Source organism: Bombus fervidus, chromosome 1 (genome assembly GCF_041682495.2).
Source record: "Bombus fervidus isolate BK054 chromosome 1, iyBomFerv1, whole genome shotgun sequence".
Taxonomy (NCBI): Eukaryota; Metazoa; Arthropoda; class Insecta; order Hymenoptera; family Apidae; genus Bombus; species Bombus fervidus.
This window is the reverse complement of record NC_091517.1, coordinates 9,673,854-9,696,898: the sequence shown is the minus strand read 5'-3', so window position 1 is coordinate 9,696,898 and position 23,045 is coordinate 9,673,854. Positions and strand designations below refer to the sequence as shown.

Genomic DNA, 23,045 nt, shown 5'->3' with positions numbered 1-23,045 from the left:
CTTTCATCTTTATCAGCCTCACCTTGATCGGCATTTATGATCATAGCTCTAACGTACAATAGGAGCCTTAGAGACTAAAATAAATCATTTATCTGTAACAGTCTCGACTAAAAAAAAGAAAAAAACGTTTCCTATTCTTTCAACGCATGCAACCTTTATGATTTCTTTAGTATTACACTTTAGTGTTGTTATATTTCTATAAAAAAAATAGTCACCTCTTTGAAAGTTTAAAGCCAAAATGTATTCATCCTGCGAGTGTCCCTTTCACGTCTGCATGATTGATAAATCTTTTTAATCGTTAAAAGAATGAATCTTTAGTTATTGTTCCAGATATTTCTGTTTCAAAGGCGACTGACAAACTCAAATTATTTACTTACACTGTATATACGCGTAATACGAAGGAATTATAAATAACATACGACGATCGGTACATATTTTTATTCCATAAATGTTTGAAAAACAAATCACGTCGATTCGAATCCCGAACCCTTGATGCATTAATATTCAAACAACGAACACGCGTTCCAACTGATGAATACACTTGAACATACATCCTCGACTTCAAATTAATCCAACGCGTAATATTTTTAGCGGAATGTAGCAATAACCAAAATTTATATTCATTTTTTATATGCTTGCAAAGTGTTTGATATCACGAAGGGTTAAAGTAATCGAACGGTTGGGGAATCGTGACATTAGTGTGACGTATTTGTAATAAGAAAGAAAGTCAAGCGGTAAATGTTTTGTCAATTTCGTTATTTAATATGTTCAAAAATCGAGAAAGCCGATAAGAATAGAACAATTAATTAAACCTTTCTACCGTTGAAGATAAAAAGTATCCGTGACGAGAGTCGAACGGAATAAATTGAAGCAAAGAGAATTCCTTCCTCCAGCCACATTAGCTTCAAAGTAATTAATTACCATTTAACTGCTATTAAACTTATTATTAAAATTAACTAATTAGCTAATTAAATGGCAATTAAGAAGGGAAGTTAAAGAGGAGAGGAGGGAGGCTAAAAGGAGTTGGATAGAGTATTTAAATAAGACGTCGTTTGAGAATGAAGCAAAGGATTAAAAGGAGATTTAAACAAAAATATATACAGAGACTAAGATTTAAAGTCTTACGTGTTCAGACACAGCTTAACATAACGTAATAAACATTTAACCGAGATCGTTTTTCATAAATGAGAAAATGCTTTTCTTTAATGGGAATTCTGCTTTTACTTGAAACTTACATGTTTAGACTCTGCGGAAGAAGAAAGACATTTTAATTACGCTCATAAATAAAGCTACCATAAAATAAAAAATAGAAATTTTAAATGCAAGGAGTGAAACACGTGTGAAATTACCAAATAAAACATTATTAGCAAATTGAAACAGTCGAATTTTATTAAGCGATCAAATAAAATTATAAAATAAATATAAATAACAATCAAAATCAAACATACGAGACTTGATCGATTTCTTCTTTCACGAGGACGGACACATCTTTTCGATATCTATCTCTCTATTTTACTGCTTGCTCCTACTTTATACGTCATTCGGCAAATTGTACTTAAATCTAAAAAATGTACCAAGTATAATTTCCTACGGCACGATATATTTACAAAATTTCATTTTCTCCAACGCGTCCCATTAATTCCACAAAATTCTCCCCAATAACGTCCCTACACCCGTTATGCATCAATCCGGATGTTCAAAGGCCGATATACCAGTCCATCTAAAGACGCGGAAGAGCTGTCGACGGAGAAGAGAGGAGAAACGTATCTCATCCGACGGAAATAAGAAATCTTTTCCTCCGCATCGACGACGTCGTAAACACACGCGGGGAATCAATTTCCCTCGCGAGCTGCCGTAAAAATCCACGAAGAGAAGTTTGATTCGATAAATATCTTGGCTTTAGTCGGAAAGGCAAAACAGCCTCTCCTCTCGCTAGTTCCTTCATTTATATATCCTACATATATATATATATATATATATATATATATACATATACATATACATATCTTGTCGCGAAGGGAAATTTTGCCGGAGAAAAATTGCGTGGCCGTAAAAAGAAACCGTAAAGGACCAACTTGAGAAAAAAAGGAAGTGAGGAAAAACGAAGCACACGGTAAAAAATACAGAAGAAGAAGAAAAAGAAAAAGAGGGGAAAAGATACTCGCCGTGCATGTAAACACGTTTAAGCGCGCCGTTCTACCAACTACGAAATATTTCCCCAGGGAATGATATTGGCTTACCATCCCTCGTTCCGCATCTCACACCCTCCAGTCTCACGGCTTATGATAACCCATGGCTACGGTAAATAGAAGCTTTTTCTACGGTCGATGATTAAGGAGGCTGTCTCTCGGCCACGGATCATCGACGAAGTAACGTCGCTCGCCGGCTCCCATTGATATCCAATAAATTATATCTGGAAGGATCAGGATCGTAATAAATAGCTGGCGCATGACCGCGAAATCTCTGGACGGCGCCGGACATGGTGAAGTGGCGAATGGTTCCGTGTCGATCTGCTCCGTGCTCAGGATGCACGTCCGATGGCTCACGCAATTGTATCGGTGCTTTCGAGTGAACCGTGCAGTTCGGGTGGCCGGTTAACAAATCTATCGTTCGAAATAAAGGGCAGAAAATCTCTGGTCGTGGTAGTAAAGAAACTATCTGACTGTATATAACGAAATAAGCGGAAGGTGATAATAACGCGTACAATTTAGACAAATTTCCTGAAGTAATTTGACTGTAAGTTTATACAGGTTTATGTTATTTGACTTAGTCGTTTGAAGTCTAGTGACTAGACATACGTGTATTCAAGCGAAGCTTCATACATATTAGTCAAGTAATTTCGCAAATGTTACACGACGTCCATTTTAAGCCATTCTAATTAAGTTTAAATGCCTCACGACTCAATCAATATGAACATCTTAGAAACTTTTGGTGTTCAACTATGTCATTGAACATGCCTTATAGATAATTATCTTTATGATGTAATTTGTAATTATATACGTATATTTATTATCATTTATTGGTAACGAAATGCTAAAGCGCGAAAAACGCTATTAAAAGAGGAACAAGTAAGTCAATTTGGGTAAGGAAATCAGTTGCTATGACAGGATCGTCTTGGTAAGTACATGTAAGACTCTTGACTGTAGAAGATAAAAACAAAGAAATAAAGAAGATATAAAAGTTCAGGAGAAAACGACTTGGTTCAAGGAATCAACAGTAGGAAGTAAAATATTGGAAGTAACGTTATCTAGCATGTTTCTTTTAGATCGTTGAATAATTATGCCTCGCTTCAAATTAAAAAAAGATTTCAAGCTAAATCACATCAAAGAACCATTTCAAATTACTTCGAGCAATTGAAGCGATTTGAAGTCAAATGACTCGATAAACGAGAGTAAACGTAGAAGAAAGTATTCGAAGGAATAAGTAAATAACAACTTCAGCGCTGGTGAAAAGATCTCAAGATGCTCGAATTCTAACCGCTTAGTTAAATTTAAGGCGCGTTCAGACGATCAATAATTATTGTGAATATTCGGGTCTCTTGACATTATCGTACGTAAAATACCTTCTATCGATCTCACTATCAATATACAGAGCGTCTCCTTTTAATCGATTTACGCAAATATCTCCTAAACTATACATTATTCGAAAAAGCATTTCAAATAGAACTTGCTGAGCTTCATGGAGAGCGCCTTACGATGACTATCAAATTTGTCTATCATCGATCAGAGTATACGAAAGACAAGGAAAACAAAGCGTTAGCACTGCGTTATCTTTACTTGTGTTTCATACGGTAAGCTTTATAAGATCAAAGATAAAATATCTTTGAAACTATTCATTTTTCAACCCGTGTGACTTAAGGTCTTTTGGTATAGAATCAAAAAATACATCGGATGGTGCATAAAAAAATGTATGGAACCATTTAGAAAAGACGAAGGTTACCTTGCAGTCTCGAATGCACGTGCATCTACGTAAGATTTGTGATCGTCGCAACATGTCTTTCCCGAAGCAGAGTGAGCTTTGTTCGAAACTTTTTCCAATAACGTATATAACTCGGAAGATATTCGTTTGGATCGAATGACATGCCCTGAGTATATACTCAATACAATATCGAAAACCCTGAACATTGAAAACAATATTAGCGATAATATCGATCGTCCGAATACTTCTTCGAGTGAGATAATTCGACTAATCCGAACGAGGCTCGAAGAAGAATCGAAGAAATCGATCAGTGACACGCGGCGTCCACGCAGCCATCGAGAAACGGATAAAGAAGGGAAGGCGTAGCGAAGAGACGGAGGGACGAGTACCAGGACACGGTGGCCGACAAACGGCTCCTGAAAAATGCCCCTAAAGCGTGACTACCTTCCACCGTTCCCTTTTTTTCCCTCTCGTCCCTGCTGCTGGCCCTGTCGGCAGAGGGGGACGTTCGAAACGAATGGGCCACACGTGTGCTCTGCACGTTCGTCCTTTTTTCCTCTCCTCTCCTTCTTTCTTTCCTTCCGCCCTTCCTTCCTTCGCCTATCGCCCCGTTGGCACGTATCGGTGCTCGTGTTCGTGTGTACATGCCACCAAAAACCCCTGTGCGTCCCCCATAGCCCCCGCCGTCGCTCTCTCTCTCTCTCTCTCTCTCTCTCTCTCTCTCTCTCTCTCTCTTTTCTGCCCCCTTAACGTTTCCCCTATATCGGTGATTTCGGGCTCGCAAGACAGTCGAAGTTGCGAAACTCCCCTGGCGGCGTGATTTACGCGTGTCACGGAGTATCGTACGCCACGTGCGGTGGACGTTCGCCGTTTCACTTTCTCATCGGCACCAAAAGAAGTTTGGGAAATCGCGAGCGTTTGAGTTTGCCGAAGAGTAACGCCCGCCTGGGACCGAGCCACGGCTCCTGAACGCTCGTAAACTAACAATGATTTCGGGCAGCCGTTCAAGGTGCGCACGAAGAAAATGCATCTGCTGGAAATCTATCGTCGCTGGGACCGCAATGCAATCGTTTGTCCGTAGGTATCGCGTCGAAGATATTGTACAAGGGTTAAATTTGATTCATGGCGATATCGCGTTTGCGTCGACGGGCTTCAAGTTCGGAATATGGTGTGCTCGATTTCGAATTCGAATCGAATCGACGCCTTCGATGTTGGAAATGTTTAATAGGAATCGGTTGAGACGACCTGGAAGAGTCCACTGTGACAGGTAGCTTTAGCTTTGTTGGTTTCTTGTTGTTCCGAATAACGTTTCGTTTATCGGGTAAAATTGATAAATGATACGGTAGCTGCGCGTATATTAGAAAATGTATAGACGAACAATTGTGAGACCATTACGCACGTTGTCATATTTTGTTTTTCATCCAGGATATTTAGTATTTTGAATATATAGCTGTATATTTTATTTTTTGTAAAAAATTAATTTAGTGTCTCGTTCGTAATAAATATATTGAAATTATAAAAGGACAGTTATTAAATTATAAAAGCTTAAATAAGTAAACACGGTGTTAGAAAAGAATTATAAATTGGAAAAATAAATTTTTCAAATTTAGTAATTATAAGATACCATTGTTTAAGATCATTACATAATTCCAAAAATTACATCTTTTTATTTTATCAAATTCGTATAAATCAATAAATCTATTTTTTGGTAAATATTTAATGCATTATCGTATCTAAAGGACATTCGAAATGAATAATTGCCCGTAATGATGTTCGATCATCTCGTACATAGTAGAGTTTCCTGTAATATTTCCAATGAATATGGAAACATTTTACGAGGAACGATTCTCGTGTTAACGATCCAACTGTGCAGAATTATCTATCGATTCTAATGGGCTCATTGTTCTTAACTTATAAGCATGATTCACGTGGACAAACGAGCATCCGAGTTTCGAAGTTCCGACGCGAAATTTTATCGTAAAACTTCGCTGCTTTTACTTAGAAAGAAAAGTACACGAGTGGAGCTTAAAAATGGAAACTTATTTACCCTGTCACAATTGAAAAGTGTTGCAAAAAGAACCTCGTTAAATTTATATCACAAGAATTACCTCGTTGCTATTATTTATTATCGCATTATTTGTCGTTATATTGATCTAATCAATAATGCTAAAATGAACGTAGATACTCCAGAATTTTGTTCGCTTTTATAAATCCTGTTCTCAAATATTAATTCACCGTAATAACAAAATTTGCGGAAAAGGAGAAAGTATTCTCCATACGGATCCATCGAAACATACAGAACTTCAGATATGATTGTTGAGCAATTTAATTTGTATTCTACCTTTTTCTTATTCTCAATATTTTAAAAAATTCTAACGTTGAAACCTGTATGTACAGTTTTATAGATTTTTCTAATTTTATCAATCTACGGTCATACTTGGAACACTTTGCATGTTAGTTTATATTACCTATTCTTGCGTGCTTGTTAACAATAAATTGTTACTAATTTCAATAGGATCTCACAAAAATCGCGTCTTTCGATCTAATTAATATTTCATCACTCTAATCACATTATATATATGTATATAGTTATAATATATTAATCATCATATGTATTATTATATATATTAATATTAATATTGATATATGTACTGTAATATCTATCTATATATATATATATATATATATATATCGGTAATTATTGATTTACAAAACCAACAAAATTATTCGTCACTGTATGGCTTTTTTCCATTTTTGACGATTCGCTCCGCGCTCAAAACGAACTGAAAATTGCGAACTTCACTTGTCAAGTCGTTCGCTACGATTCCATTGACATCAAGTTACTTGTTTCCTACATCGAACACAACCTTAACGCTCAAAACAGATACAAGCCACCGAACCACGTCCGATCTAATTACATAAACAATTCAGCCGAGTGCAAATGTACAAATCGCAAAGAAAAATGGTACCGTACGGAGTAGCGGCGGGCAAAGTGGGCGACTTCTCTCTGAAAATACGATATAACTCTGTGGAAAGAACTAAAAGCGGTTTTACATGGTATCCGGCAAAAATTTGCCATCTGTTCCGACCGTTCCGTTGGAGAAATGAAAATGAACCGGGAGCCACAGTTATTTCCGTCGTTGAGCCGGGCTATCCGCCGCTTTTTACGCGGTTTCACCCTGAAACAACTCGGCTTTTATCATTATTAGTCGCGGAATTGATCAACTAATGCTTGCAAATCGGGACAACGAAAATTCGGGGAACATTAGTACGAAGGAAAGTTTCGGCGAGAGTTTCCGTTTGGCAGAAAATGCAGCAAAAAGTATTCCCGTTTGACTGGATGGTTTCGCGGGATCGAAAATATACAAGCTGCAAGAAATAGGATAAAGGATTTTGAGCACATCTTTTTGTGCAAAACTTTACAAGGTTTCGAGGCTAAGAGCTTTCGTTATGATTCGTGAAGTATTAATTGCAATCACAGTTAATTGCAAAGCGCAAAATAGTAATTGCGAACATATTGTTATACGTTAAATTTAAAATAAGATAATAGATTGTTACATTTAATCCTTTAAGAAGAAATTTGTTATCGTTGCTGTACAATTTTATTCTTTGTTGATTATACTCTGATAAAGAATGGAAAGTATTAATTTCATTAAACTATAGTAAAGTTTTTGAAAAGTTATCCTTTGTCCGCCTAATCTCTTTGAAAAGATATATACTATATGAAATAATAATACTACAAAATGATATAAAATACAAAGATCATGATGACTATAAAATGATAAAATTTTTGTCATAATGCAAACTCATTGCATTACGACAGTCAAAGAGACACGTATACGCTTACATTATCGTGTAACTGTATAATTTTCTAGAACGTGACTTGACCATTCATCGGCTTACAACTGAAAAATTCATTCATTCATTTAGCGACAGAAAGCGCTTGTAAAAGGCGCACAAAAAGAGGAACATAGATCGCATTAAATGAAAAGAATTATCCAAAGCATCAACTATAAATACCTCGGTTTCCTAAAAAGAAACATCCGAGAAATCTCTGCAGTGAGAAGTACTTTTCCTAAATTTATGTAATCCAGCAAAAGAGCTGAGACACGTACGAATTACCGCGACTAATCCCGGCCAAAGGCTGATAAATATTCATTCCCTGGATTTTTCCTTTTTTTTTCTTCTTGTTCCACTTAACCGTGCAGAAAAAAAAAGAAGAAAAAAGTTCTTGGCCCAAGAAGATCAGAATGTCAAACAAACAATAATTCAGCAACGGAATCCGCGACGGTTCCTTCTGACGGATATAAATCGTTTTCGACGCTTTCGAATCTCTCTCTCTCTCTCTCTCTCTCTCTTTCTCTTTCTCTCTTCCTTTCTCTGTCTTCTTCTGAAAGCCGCGAGACCAAAAAGGACGTTACGTAGGAAACTAACGTAGATGCGCGTACGAGCCGCGAGCTTGTGGGTCTCGTACATTTCGAAAAGTTTAGCCGCGATAAGTGCCAGATGATTTATTCATCTCACGATGCTGCAGCCACCGGTACAAATTACGCATCCCCGTCCAGAAAACCTTCCCGCTACGTGACAGTAATTCATACGTCTGCATTAACCTAACGTAACGTTCCCATTCGCGAAAGGATATTTCGCCAACGTCGAGCGCGTTTTCTTGCTCGGCGCGATGCTCAGAAAGGGAAAGTCACTAGCGAGATTCCAGATGAGTGATAGCTTAAGTTATGAAGGGAAGAGTAGAAGGGAGATGATAATTAGTGGATTGTTCGTTTGTATAGCTTGATAAGCGAATGGGTCGAATATACAAGCTGAGTTAACTAACTTGGTTATCCCATTAACTTTTTTAGAGACAAATTTAGTAAGGTCAAAGAAAGATAATTGTTTTTTCTTGTTTCCTGAGAAATATAACGTACGTGGAGCACGACGTATTAAATTTAATTTCTCTAGAAGGAAGCAAACCTTTTAGACTTTTAGATAAACCCAGGCGAAGACTGTAGCATGGCGGACAGACGCGTAATACAGAATTTTATTACACAGATTTTTACTGCTTCTTCGTTTTGTCGATACCAGCTGTTCAAAGGGAATGTATAACGTTTCACGGTATAATTTGAAAAAAAAAGACGAACTAGAAAATTATGTAGCGTTACTGAGAATTATTGAGAAAAGAGATAAGTAATTCTTGCTGAATAATTTCGTAATATAGATAATGATCGAAATATTATCCATTATAATCAACCAATATGAACGTGAATTACACGCGTTCTTGTATGTTTTTATAGTACGATTTTGTATGTATTCGAGTATCGTGATCGCTAATGATGTGAAATAGTGACTGACCTTTACCAATTAAAACATCTACAGTAGCCTAACTTTTGGTGGAGATATCTACTTGACGGAAATTGAAATCCGCGATTTTCGGGTCAGAAGTTGACTGACTAGCAATAAGCTCGTCGCTATGGCACTATGGCAGCACCAAAAAATATTTGCTAAGTGTGGGGTTCGAACCCACGCTCCCAGAGGGAACCAGAACTTAAGTCTGGCGCCTTAGACCGCTCGGCCAACCTAGCTGTGTTCTCAACTTTACTTTTATCTCTTGATGAAGACCAAAATAATAGAAAATTCAGTATTATACACATGTATATGTATTTTCTTTAAAATATTCTTAAATTTCTATTTAACATAAAATAAATCGAACAATTGATCCTGCATACACTTATTATTTTCATTTAACTGCAGAAACAATATCTCCTAAAAATCTCCTAAAAATACCTACAATTGGTGCATAAAGAAATTAACGTAGAAAATACATGGCATCTTGAAACGTGTGAAAGTATACTTATCGCGGATATGTATCGATCTACATTGCGAGATAATCAATTATCGCAAATTGTAATTAGTACCTACAACGTTTTGTCGTCAGTATTCATAAACTGAGAAATATTCCGATCTTTATGAATACTAATTGCATATAGAATTGCGTGTTTTAAATAATTCATTAGCTCATTTTATTTACCATGATGAAACAATGTAATAATTGTATAATAATCGTTTAATAATTACAAGTCGTAAATAGTAATTACGCTCAAATTTGACATTGTTATCATTTATTGATCTTGGTTATTTCGGAACAGACATATTTAATGATTAGCTCTTTTTCGATTTTTATGTTAAATAGTGGCGCAGGTAAGTCTCTTTCATAGAAAATCTTGAGTAAATTTGTGAACAAATACGATTCTTCGTTCAATTCTTTTGTAAAATATAATTTACAGTCGGAGCATTAAATACATCGTAAGTAGGAGTTGAAAACAGTTTTTAGACACATCAATCTCAAATCTCTTGAAATATACAGAACTTTATCGCGAATACCTATTACAAAGCACTGAAATTTATAACTCCATCCATTTCGATTGGATTTCTATATCGGTTCCTATATACCAGTTCTAAAACCATTATGTTTTTGGTTCCATATCGACTACAAAACGTTTCTAAAATCTTATATCATCTTTACGGTAATTGAAATCTTACGTTTCATTAAAAATTCAGTCTATTATATGTCTTTTATTATTTATTCATATTATACAACTGCTTCGAGGTAACGAATTATGATATACTGAGATTTAGGCTGAAAAGTTAATAAGATTAGTAATCAAAGGTTGTAATTAGTAATTAATATATCGTAAAAAAAGATTGAACAAAGTAATATTATACATAGATGTCGCAGAAAAGTGTGCTAATACTTTTTTTATAATTGCATATACGTATCTATGTGTATATTGCTTTGATGCATTTTTGCACACAGAAAATTTTAATCAATGATTCGTGTCTATGTCTCTTTTTTTCCTTAATTATAGTTCTTGAAGAAGAATAAATTTATTGTTACGAGAAATCAACAGGTGTTCTACTTTAACAGCGAGCATGCTATCGATCAGAGCCACTGCAGGCATCGATATAAGCAAAAGAAATGTTTTCAATTAGTACTATTACTTAAAACTCCCAGAGTGCATTAAGCAATAGTCGATATCGAAGCACGTGATCCTTTATTATGTCATCCATACAGCGTACTCACGATTGTATTATCCGCGAAATGTATTAAAGTCATACAATGAAACATCGACCCAGCATTTCCCGTGAATAAAAACCAAATTTTTTAATAACTGCCTCTTTAAACAGGCATCAATTCTTCGTGCGCGAAAATACTAAAATTCGAAATTACTATTATGCGCGTAGAATGTGTTATTCAAGATACAGAAATATTCCTATCCTTCGTGACACTTTGCACGGTTGAGCAGCAATGAAGCGATGTTCAAGCCAACAACTGAAATACGTGTGGAATTCGAACATTCGGCCTGATAGCAGTCGGAATATTAACTTATTACCTAACCAAGCATTCCAGACATTGCGTATACCTAATTCTGGGAAGTAAAATTTTCACATTATTGACCGTGCACCGCTGTGTGTCCCTCGTGAATACCATAATAGACATATAATGTAGAGTCAAATATACATTTGCACAGTATAATGATGTCGCTCTATAGTACCAACATTCTGATCATACTGAATACCGAACTATAAGTAAATCATTAATATCGATCTATTAACTATAAAGCTGTCTCTTTTTTATTTAACCCTTCATAAGGATATGTAATTTAAAAATTTCTTGTATGTGTATATAAATTTATACAAACTACTTTATTTACTTATTACTGTTGTACTTTATTACTTATTACTATGTCACCCTAGCGATATCACTTAGAAAATAAAAGTATCATTTTTATATATGTATATATATATATATATATATATATATATATATATATATATATATATATATATATATATATATATTTACAACCAATTTTAAAACCAATAATAAACTTAACATAATACTATTATTATGTATCATATATTTTTAAATGTACAAACGTTTATATACATATGTATGCGTTTTTCAATATCTTGAGATTAATACATGAGTACTATAGTTGATATATTTCCTATTGTACAAATTGTTATATATACGTATTTCTCAGGCAATTTTTAAATATCATAACAATTAATTAAATAATTAAACAATTGATTTCTTAATGATTTTTCAGATGTGCGTAATTTTAGCATAAGTGTGCTCATAAACGAGAATGTACGAATACACATTAATCGAATACCGATACTGTTCGACTACTGATTCGAACTTCCAAGCCAAATCTAGTTCGACATTTCTCTTTTATCGATTCGAGACACCTCGTCGCAACTATCGAGAAGATTTCAGCTGGCTAATCGAGCATCCCGAAATTCAGTCACTTAGAAATTGACGAGAGAGATTGACTGCAGCGTTCAACGCGCACTGATTCAATTTTGACCGGTAAAGGATCGACGTGACAACGCCACTATTTGACGCACAAAAGTTCATCGGAATCAGACCACGATACTTCGTTGGAATTATCAACAAAATATAGGATGAATGGAAAAGGCAAGGCGAAAATGCGAAAGCAAATACCATTCGTGAAATTCAAAGAAAGGAATTTCGCTTATTGAAATCTATTTGAAATTATTTCCTCTGTTTTTCACAACGATACACAAATTCCATATAATCGGAGAAATCTTCGAAAAACTATCAACACGTGAGCTGCCTTTATAATCGAACTTTATTTCGATACATTCTTGTTTATTGTTTAGTAACGTTCTTACAAAAATATTACTATTGTTTATTTGTTGATTCATGTCCTTTGCAAGCTTCCGGTTACGACTCCATTTATTTCAATATCTTATCTTGTCTTATATACTATTCTTATACCACAAACACTATCTTCCGATCCTTATAGTTTCATTAAATAAGTATTTAAACCAATAATAAACTTAACATTGACCTTAATTTGAACTTATATTTATGTATATTTGAACACATATTAAGCATATACATATACAGGAACATATCTTAAAGCCATTCTTTCTGGTATATTGTATTCTAATATATAGATATATACGTAGATATATATAGATATATACGCTAATTGCATATGTCTTTGGCGCTGTTCAAAACGAATTCCATAGTTCCCATTTAATAAGTACGCAAAGCTGTTACAGTCGAACGATTAAATAATTGAATAATTAAGGTTCTGAAAAATATTACCAACGCTAATGAAGGAGCAGGATTCTGGTGAAATTTATGTGCAACGTACTTCTCGAAATGCAAATATCTCTTAAAGTAGACTCTCGAAAATATATTTTACGGAATATACTGGAAACTATTAGGTACAGAAAAAAAATTCAACTATGTAAAGAGCTTAGAGAGCTTTTAAAGAAATACATTCGTCAAAAAATGTAGCAAAAGCTAGCGCATTTTTTCAATTTTCGTTGCAAAATACTGGCCAGTTTCACAGAAGTTTACATATAGCAATTTTAAACAATTCTACAAACTATAAATAAATTGACATTTTTAGCTTGATCGGTGTAACACAAATTATTACATCTGTAATTCTGTCTTAACCATGAAACATGCATAATGACCGTAAAACATCTAACATTTTATGATATTCTGCGTGATTATGAATCCTTGTAAACATTGTGAATACTTGTTGCAGAGCGGGTATTTGTGTGTGTTTCATAAGCATCAACAAGTATTCTGATGCGTGTACTATAAACGTAAATATTAACCTTAATGATTGTTGCTTGCTTTAATATTACGTATGTGTACCTAGTAAATGTAACAAGTAAATATCAACAGGAAGCGATAGAAATATTTTCGAATGATAATGGAACTAATATCGTGGCTGATAAATCTGAACGCTAAATGGAAACGGTTTAGCTAAAGCAGAGTATAATCGACGTACATTTGCATTTATTTAGGTCAGAGCGATAAAAGTTAATATTTTTTATTACTGTACGTGGTTTCTGATAATTAATAAATATCTTTATCGATACGTAATCGTAAAATGAAATCTAATAATGGCTTCTAAAATCGGCATATAAAATTGAGATATAATTAATTAATTATATTGTGATACTGGTAATTTTGAAAAATTAACATTCGTATCACGCTAGTAATAATGCATACGCTTACACGTGTTGACTTCATTTTTATTTCCTACTCCACGTTACACGAGTATACGCGGCCGATAAGTTTATAAACATAGTATTAATGTTTTCGAAATGAAATACGAAAAATTTCAAATTGACTTTCTGCAAATGAAAACTAGGATACTTACTTTCTAAAGTATTACTTTTCTACATAAGAAAAACCCTTGCGAATTCGCATTGAATAAACAAGAATAGCTTTTAATTTAACATCGAAAAGAAATGATGAAACTAAAAGAAAGGAGACGAAGAATTTAATATAACCACATATATAACCAAAAGAATTTCATATAACCATATCAAATATAACCAGAACAACTGAATACTTTAATATATTAACCCACTTTCAAGTTTCCACCAGGAATCTTCAATTTCATACAACGGTAAATATATCAACTGCTTCTATTCCCACTTTTAATTTTCCTAAGAAACACATAAATATATACTTAACAAAAGTCAACAATTAGATTGAAAATGTTTATGTTATTTATAAAAAATTTTAATATACAAAAATATACAAGACGATAGGTTTCATAATTCGCAATAATATCCAAATGCAAAACATCCAAAATAAAGTACTCATTATAATTATTTCGGTTCCATTGTTTTATTTGTGTTCATAAATGTCCATATGTTAGTCATAGTTTTAATCTCGCAACTTTTTTTATTTAAAATAACGAGTAGTTGATTTTGTTGTTGTTCAGTTTGGTTGTTCAGTATGTTTCGAAGGTCAAAGGTAAACATTGAAACGCGTAGGAAATATACATACATGCATAACCAAGTCAATGACATAATCGTATAAAAATTATATACATCAACTGGTTATTTGAGTTCTATCTCATCATTCTGATTCATCTTCAACTGCTTTTCACTCTTTACTTCTTCGCTGGCAATTTCCTTGCAGGAAGATGATTTAAGAAAAAGGACTGTCGACAGTTTCTTTCCTTTAATTATTCAGTTTTTTACGTATGCGGAACTAATGTTCTTGCGATAAGCTGGCAAAAGTGTATCAAACATCATAGAAATTATATTAATTACAAAAAGTCGATCGGGTTATGACCAGACGGTACTTTCAACGGAAGACGAGTATTTTTCGTTTTCAAATTGCTTTAAGCTATAACAAAAGTATATCTAAGAGACGCACCTATCGACAAGAAGAAACTTCGACATTTCCAATGTTGAATAAAATTAAATTTCAACGAGATTTTAGTTAATTATATTCTTTGAGGCTAAACATTTCGAAACAGAGTGAAAACTTTCAAGATGATTTAAATAAAATCAAATCGCGCGGTTCTTTAATCGCAAACTTTCACAATGAATGTGATGATTTGTGATTCTTCGGGTTTCCATCGTGTTATTGACACGTTTCATGACCGCTCGGGTTTATTTCTTCAGAAGAGATCTGAGAATTCTTCTTTCAGATTCAGTTCATTTCTTCGACAGAGGCCTGACATTTCTTTTCAGATCTTTCAAATCTGAAGAAGCGAATCGAAATATTCGCGAAACGTCGGAACGAAACGCGATCTACTGATAACGCGATCGAAACCCAAAGAATCTCACGCACGAAATCTCTTCAACAAGTCTCGAGCAACTGAATGCAACTACCATCGAATTAATCGCGACAATCTTGCAAAGAAGAAAGGAACAAATTTTCATTTAATAACGATGTTTCGAAAAAACGGGAAACGTGGAGGAGTGTGTTTTTTTCCAGCACGTTTCGCGGCTGATTCAGAGGAAGCATGGTTTACCGCGGCAGCGTAACCCGCTCTCTAGCCAGCCTTCACTCAAGGGAATTTTTGATTAAAGTTTAATTTACAGGAATGGCTTCGTCCTGGCGCACTTTAAAATGAAATTTTTCATTCTTACCCCGGCTCCTGGCCGCTAGCGCCTCTCACACCCACTTATCATCCTCGTGACCGGACCACTCGGAATGACATCTGCGAGTGTCACGGATTCCTCCGCATTCGTAATCTCTGCCGCTTGCTTCCCGCGAACAGGGGAATCTTATCAATATTTCAGATCGACGACTCGTGCTCGAGAGAGTGGGCTCTATCTTGGAAGAAAAAATTCGGTGATGTCTGAGAAAGAAGAAACGAGGAATGTGCTTGCTGATAAAATGGAGAGGCTGAATTTATATGAAACTTTTATATACACGTGTTAATATACAGTGTGTCCGGTTTATCTCGTATCGCTTAAATATTTCGAAAAACATGAATGATACAAAATAACGTTTCAGGCGAAAATTGCACGATATCGAGGGGCTCGTGCTATATATATATACTCTCGTGCATTTGGCCCTGCGATAACCCTGAAACCTCTTGCGAAGGATATGTTACGATTTTTAAATGGAAAATTCCATTTTTTATTATACATTCTTGTAACTAACACTCAGACGTTTTCAAAACACTGCTGTCCCTTGTCCTTCGCACCATCCACTATCAAGATATGAACCATAAAATTCGATGTGTCCATGTCGCAGCCATTAGCGTTATCCGTTGTATACCACGGGGACACATAAAGATGTTTTTTTATAACGCTACTACTGGTATGGCATTGTCCAAACACAAGGTCACACTTTCCCAATGTTTAGCTAATATTGCTCTGTCGAATTCGAAAATTCATGTCACGATAGCGGATGCGAAAAGCACAAGCTTATAGTATTTCCAAAGCCTTCGAGTGTCAGCAACAAGAACATGCGATAAAGGAAGGAGATAACCACTTAAAAATTTTCATCTCGATTTCGCTGGAGATAACCGGAAAGTTAAATGTCGTGCAATTTTTATGAAACATTTTTTCGTATCATTCATGTTTTTCGTAATATTTGAACGATTTCGTACACAGGAAGCTCACAGATTTACTACCCAGCAAACGATAAGTACGAGAAAAGAATGAAAGAGGAGAAAGATGAATGGTTCATTCAGCGTTGAGCTATATATTCATGATAATATCTTTTTCGCAAGTAAAAAAATGTGCATTTTGCAGTTGCATTATTTTCTTTAATAGAAACCATTTTTCTTCTCTTCTTTTTTTTTTTTTTTTTTTTTTTTTGCATACATCGAACCCTCTCGTCATATTACGTGGGAAGGTATTAGGGTAACATGGTCGAAAACTGATTAGTTTAAAAGATATTTTATTTCTATTATATTAGATATATTATTGTTATTTGTATTACTATTATCACTATTATGACATATATCAGATACATTATTTTTAATTTTGTAGAATATCATGTGTACGATAAAGAAAACATAAATAAAAGAGCACCGCGTTAAGTCTGTCTTTTCTTTTGCATGGTATTCTGCAAAATTAAAATTAAGATATCTTTTAAACTAATCAGTTATATTTCGCGCTATACTAACATTATTGAAACCATAATAGTTTCTCAATCAGTACTATTAAATAAACTAATAAAATAAATATTATTGAATAAGTATTATCAAATAAATGTTATAAATATCCCTTATCCTGCATCAGCTTTAATTTTGATTTTTCTAAAGCATAGTTGAAGATTTGTAATGTGCAAACTTTTAAAAAGCGACGAATCTTTTGAAAAAAGTACTTGCAAAAATAAATAAGCTTATTTCACTCTATTCGAAAAATTTTTTCTGGAACTTTCGTATACGCATAATCTATGGCACGAAATAATAGGTCAATATTCCTCATTAATTAGTGATTGCGACTCTAAACCCTCGATTATGAAAGAAAATAAATAAAGAAAAATCATAGAAACGGAAAATAGTAGTCTATTCGCTTTAATAAATATACTTATCGTATGAAAAGAACAGCAAGAAGAGAAAAAAGATATTTCATTCCAAATATTCCAAGGAAGAATATAAAGAAGAAAGCAAATATGTTTCCAATAGTATAAAAAGGAGAAAAGGAAGAGATGAAAGAAACACAGGTTCCTTTTATATAATCAGTCAGGGAAATTGTTTGAATAAACAGATCGAAATGCATAAAAATTCCACACTTGTCCGTTTAAGTCCCTTCTTTCTCCATTCGACTCGTTCATTTATTCGATTCTTCGCAGAATCAACGATGTGCAAGCGGAGAAAATTAACTTCGTAAGAAGTTAAACTTGCACGTTCGGAAGTAGGTATGATTGCATTAAAGCCGCTGAAGGAATCCGTGTAAATTGGAAAAAGTCCCGGCGCGTGATTCTTTTCTTGATTTGTGTCCTGCGTTAATCTCCGAGGTCTTGTCCAAAGGAATATTTTAATAATTTTCAGCAATGGCGAAACGAGATTGCTAAGACAACCTTTTTTGTCTGATACAACAGAAAACAGAATTTCCATTCTCCTAAAGATCCTATTTTAACGAATATCATGTTTTCTTCTTTTCAAAACAATCAGATAAAAAGATTTTGTAGCAGGCGATCAAATTTTCTTCGAATAAAACATAAGAGAATTTAACATCGTATTCGTCTCTATGGTTTCTTATGAAAATTGGACATAAAATAGGTGAATATATAAAATGACTAAATAATTAAAAACGTCTGTAATCGTGCATTAAAGTGGGTTGCACGACAGCGGTATATAAAATATTTCTCAACTTTGATATTAATTTTCTTTGAATGTAATTTTAACATAAAAGCAGATCCTCATTATTTCACATAATTACTCGTATGACTCGAACAAATGTCGTTCTCTTTTATTCTCTTAACAAAATTAAACAAATTATACTGATACGAAATAAAATACAGACAAAAAGTTTGCTTATTAAAAATACTTAACTGTTTACTTAATAAAAATTTACCTTTATCGAACTCAGTGTAGCTAAATTGAAACAATTTGTAGGAGAGAAATAATATAAGAAACTAATAAAATATCGTATGAAATGTTCCCTGATTGGAAAGACTTAGATATTCAAAAATTCTATTCAGCAATTCTACTTTAAAATATATTACGGCTATGCCTCGAAACTTCCTTTCTGCTACAAAGTATTGCATTGATCGAATTCACATTTCCAATTCCACCGTATACTGTTAAAACTACAATTTCCTTTTTTCTATTTTAATTCTCGTCAAACATTCCGCGCAACGCACAATCTGATCAAGAATCTTCGTATCGTTGAACCTGCTATAGAAATTGCTATAACAAACGTGTATAGCGATTCGCAGGAGTTACGTGGCTGAACACGAAGAACGTGCAAGCGAAATTACGATTTCACGTGTGACGCTGAAACTACTTTATTTCTTCGCTACGAGACTACGTAGCCAGTGAATTTGCTGACATTCGACAGTCATAAAGTTTTACACGAAACACTATAAATGCAGTGCGGAGAAACGACATTTTTTTTTAAACGCGCTATCGAATATATACAAACTGATACATTGAAAAAGATTAAACGTCGTGAACGTGGTGAATTAATTGTATATGTGATGAAGGTGTTTATCTAAATATACAGAGTATCTCATTTTAGTTGATCCACGCAAACGACTCCTAAACTGTACGTTATCCGAAAAAGTGCTTCAAACAAAACTCGCTTTGTTTCAAGGATGGTATCTTTTGATGATCGTAAGTGGACGTGCTTTTGAAATTTCACGATGACCTCTGTTTTGTTTGAGTAGAACTATACGCATTTCTATGCATCGTTCGATGCATTTTTTAATTCTCTACAAAAAAGAAATTTATTGTGAAATTTATCATGAAAAAAACAAGCAAGGATAACGCAGAGCTTTTGCGTTTATGTTATCCTAGTCTTTCATGAAATGATGAAATACTTGATGAAATTAACACTGAAATATTTTTTAAACTGTGCATTTTCAGATACAAATATTTTGATGCTTGTTTGCATAATATTAAGAACTGCTTTAAATGGCGCAGGAAAAAATGTATATATCCATTTAAAAAGACAAAGAACGTGAAATCTCGAAATCGTCTCCACTTAGACGAATTTCGTGGTTATCATAAGGCGTCGGCCTTGAAACAGAGCATGCTTTACTTGAAACACTTTTTCGAATAACGTAAAATTTAGAAGATAATATACAACAGTTTAGGAGATTCCCTGTATATTCATATAGATATAAAACGACAATGCGACATTTACTATTTTAACCGATATAGTAAATAATTATGCCCCCGTGATATTAAATTATTCGAGTGGTATTGCGTATCTCGTTAAATTCATCTTTGCTTAAATTAATTAAATGGGAAAAATCAATACATGAATTCATTATATGATATTAATGAATAATTAATTATGTTGGCGTGTCTGGTAACTATATTATAATTCGACAGATAGAAAACAAACAACGGAACCGTCGTGAGCATATGGTGTTTTATTACGGTAGCTAACTACGATAAGTCCAAAGTAACGTTAAATAGGCGAGAATAATATTTTTAATTTACCGTGATCTTACGCAAGGAAAATGATAAAAAAGGAACAAAACCCTTCTCTTAATTTGATATCAATTTCTTATGTCCATGATAATCTAGCGTAATTTATTTTTATATGAGAGAAAAATTCAACGAGGAGAAGCAGATTAAACTATATGGTTACTACACTCTAAATTACTTTATCTTCACCTCCAGTACTCGAGTATTTCCAAAACATTCAATCGTTAACGTGCCTCTTCCTAGATATAAGGCAATAAATCCCGCGATACGCTACCGACTTTGTGGGAAACTATAGGCTCGAACTCGAAAAACTCGAACCCAAGTAAAAGAGTGCCCGTCTCTCGGTTTTTAAATCCCAGGAAACAACTTGAAGGAGAACTCAACTCTTCTGAAAACACCTAGATAACCCCTCCGGTGATCCCTCAATCACAGCCAGCTTCCCACGCTGCGGAGCAGACGTATCGATGTAACGCAAGTAAGAACGTTGTTGCGCAAACTTGCGTAAACTTTGAAACGATTCAAACAAGTCCGTAAACAGAATACATAAGGAAGCTATCGAGCATGGGCGAGAAATCGCGCGTAGGAAACTAAGAAAAGCTCGTTGTAGCGCGAAACGGTCACTTTTGTGCGTAAGTGTATATATATACTAGAGAAATATGAACTGCTGTTCGTATTTTTATACAAGGTTAGCGTGTCAAAGATAGACACAGTACGATGTAATACGCGATACTCATCAAACGATTAAGACTGACAGACTGAAGGCTCGTATGGCGCGAGCCGATACCGGAGGCTCGCACAAACACGTCCAGTATTTTAGTCGAGTGTCGAGTAATTCAGTAACACATCATGCGTGAACATTAAAATTTAGTCGAATAATTTAGTAAAATGGTTTACTCCAGTGACATCCATTCCATTAGATTTTTCCGGTCGAGTAGAATTACCCCGTTTGTCGAGCTGAAATAAACCGAGGATTATCGCAAATAATGGAGGAGTATTAGAATCCTGAGATTTGAATTCAATTGAGAAGTCGTGGGACAAGGTAGATAAGTCAGTATCAACGTATCATCAAAATTAAAAGAAGAATTTTGGTGAATCGCTGAAGATGATATGTAACGTTATCGTACACAAAGATGAAATTTTTAACGTGAGATGCGTTTTATTTACTTTCCTATTTATTTTATTTTACCTATTTACCTATTTATTTCGAGATTCCATAATCTCTGTTATTATGCAAACTTCCAAACGAGGTAACAATTCTCAAAGGTTTTTGTAATTTCCTAATCGTTTCAAAAGTTCCTCTCATTTTCTGTAAGTGTCCTAACAATTATGAACGTAGTATATGTACGTTTCCCCCACTCAGCAAACAGAGATGAAGAAACAAATTGAAAAATACAGAGGAACAACCGCGTAAACGTCCATGTAAACACGAGAACGACGGACGAACTTTTCTTTTCGTCATCGTGGTGAAAACAAAATTCCTGAAAGACCTATTCACGGTGACGTTTTAACCGTGCGGCCCGGTAATGAATCGACGACGAACGACGCGCGTCCTCTTTTCAATTTTTAAAGGGCGAAAGTTGGCGTGGCTTATCGCGCGACGGCTCGTTCAAATAGTCCGTCCAATGGGACAGTTAGTAGCAATATCCTATCGCTCGTTCTAACCTTCCGCCGATAGTAAATTCAGAATTGATGGAATTTTTTCGAAACATGTTTTCAAATAATTTTCCGAAACGCGTTTTCAAGTAATTTTCAGAGACGTGTTTTCGAGTAATTTTCCAACAAATTTTCGTAAAACCTTCTCCGAATTAGTCGACTTATCTATTGTTCATGTATATCGCTTACTATTAAAAAAAAAATTCAAGGTTTTTGATAAAATGATCACGAATATGATCTTCTTATCAAATAGTACAATTTTATTATTTACAATAACTCGCTTCTTATGTAATAACTTATGTAAAATAACCGACGCTGTTCTTTTAGAAGATACTTCGCTTTTGGAGTCCCAAAATTGACAATTTTTTTAAATATATCACTTTTCTAGCGCATCAATGATATATGGAATTACCTTTAATTTTTTAGATGCAGCGTAATTTCTCCTATATTTTCCTCGTTGGTTTCATGATCATCCCGTTGAAAAGAAATATTCATAGTGACATTTTACAAATGTCACAAAATCGACAACTTTGTTTTTTAGATATATCACTCTTCTAGCAAACCGACGATATATAAGATTAATCATTCTTGGTTGTTTCATAATCATCCATTGAGGAAAAAGGTTCACTGCGTTTGCGCAACCTAATAACGTTGCTACATAGAACATCTCGTCATTAAACGTTCTCTTCGCCGCAAAGTCAAATTAATCAAAGTGCATTGCGACGGAAAAGATAAACTTTTTTATAGGTCGGTTCTCGATCGTGCTATTCAAGGTTGATCGTGATGTTGATAGAACGACAGCTTTTAAATACTGCTTCTAGATGATTAATCAAAGCGCACAAATTTCGTTTCCGCATCTTGAGCCGCGAAGAGCCGACACGCGACTGAAAAAGAAAAGCAATTCGTAAATTGAACTCGCGCGAAGAATAGTCTTCGGGCGAGTGCTCTCGATTCGGTGCCTCGCCTCGTCTGGCCTGTTCAAGGGTTCTCGAACGTTTTGAGGGTGATGTGTTGTTCAGATACGGTAACAATGACAGAACTGAAAAAGAAGCAGCT

General features: G+C 34.5%; 1 non-coding gene across 1 annotated transcript; it reads right to left on the bottom strand.

Annotated features, from left to right (window-relative positions):
• Positions 1-9,411: 9,411 nt before the first annotated feature.
• Positions 9,412-9,494, bottom strand: Trnal-uaa (transfer RNA leucine (anticodon UAA)). The gene has a single exon. It is a non-coding gene; the product is annotated as a tRNA-Leu (tRNA).
• Between the last annotated feature and the right edge of the window lie 13,551 nt (positions 9,495-23,045).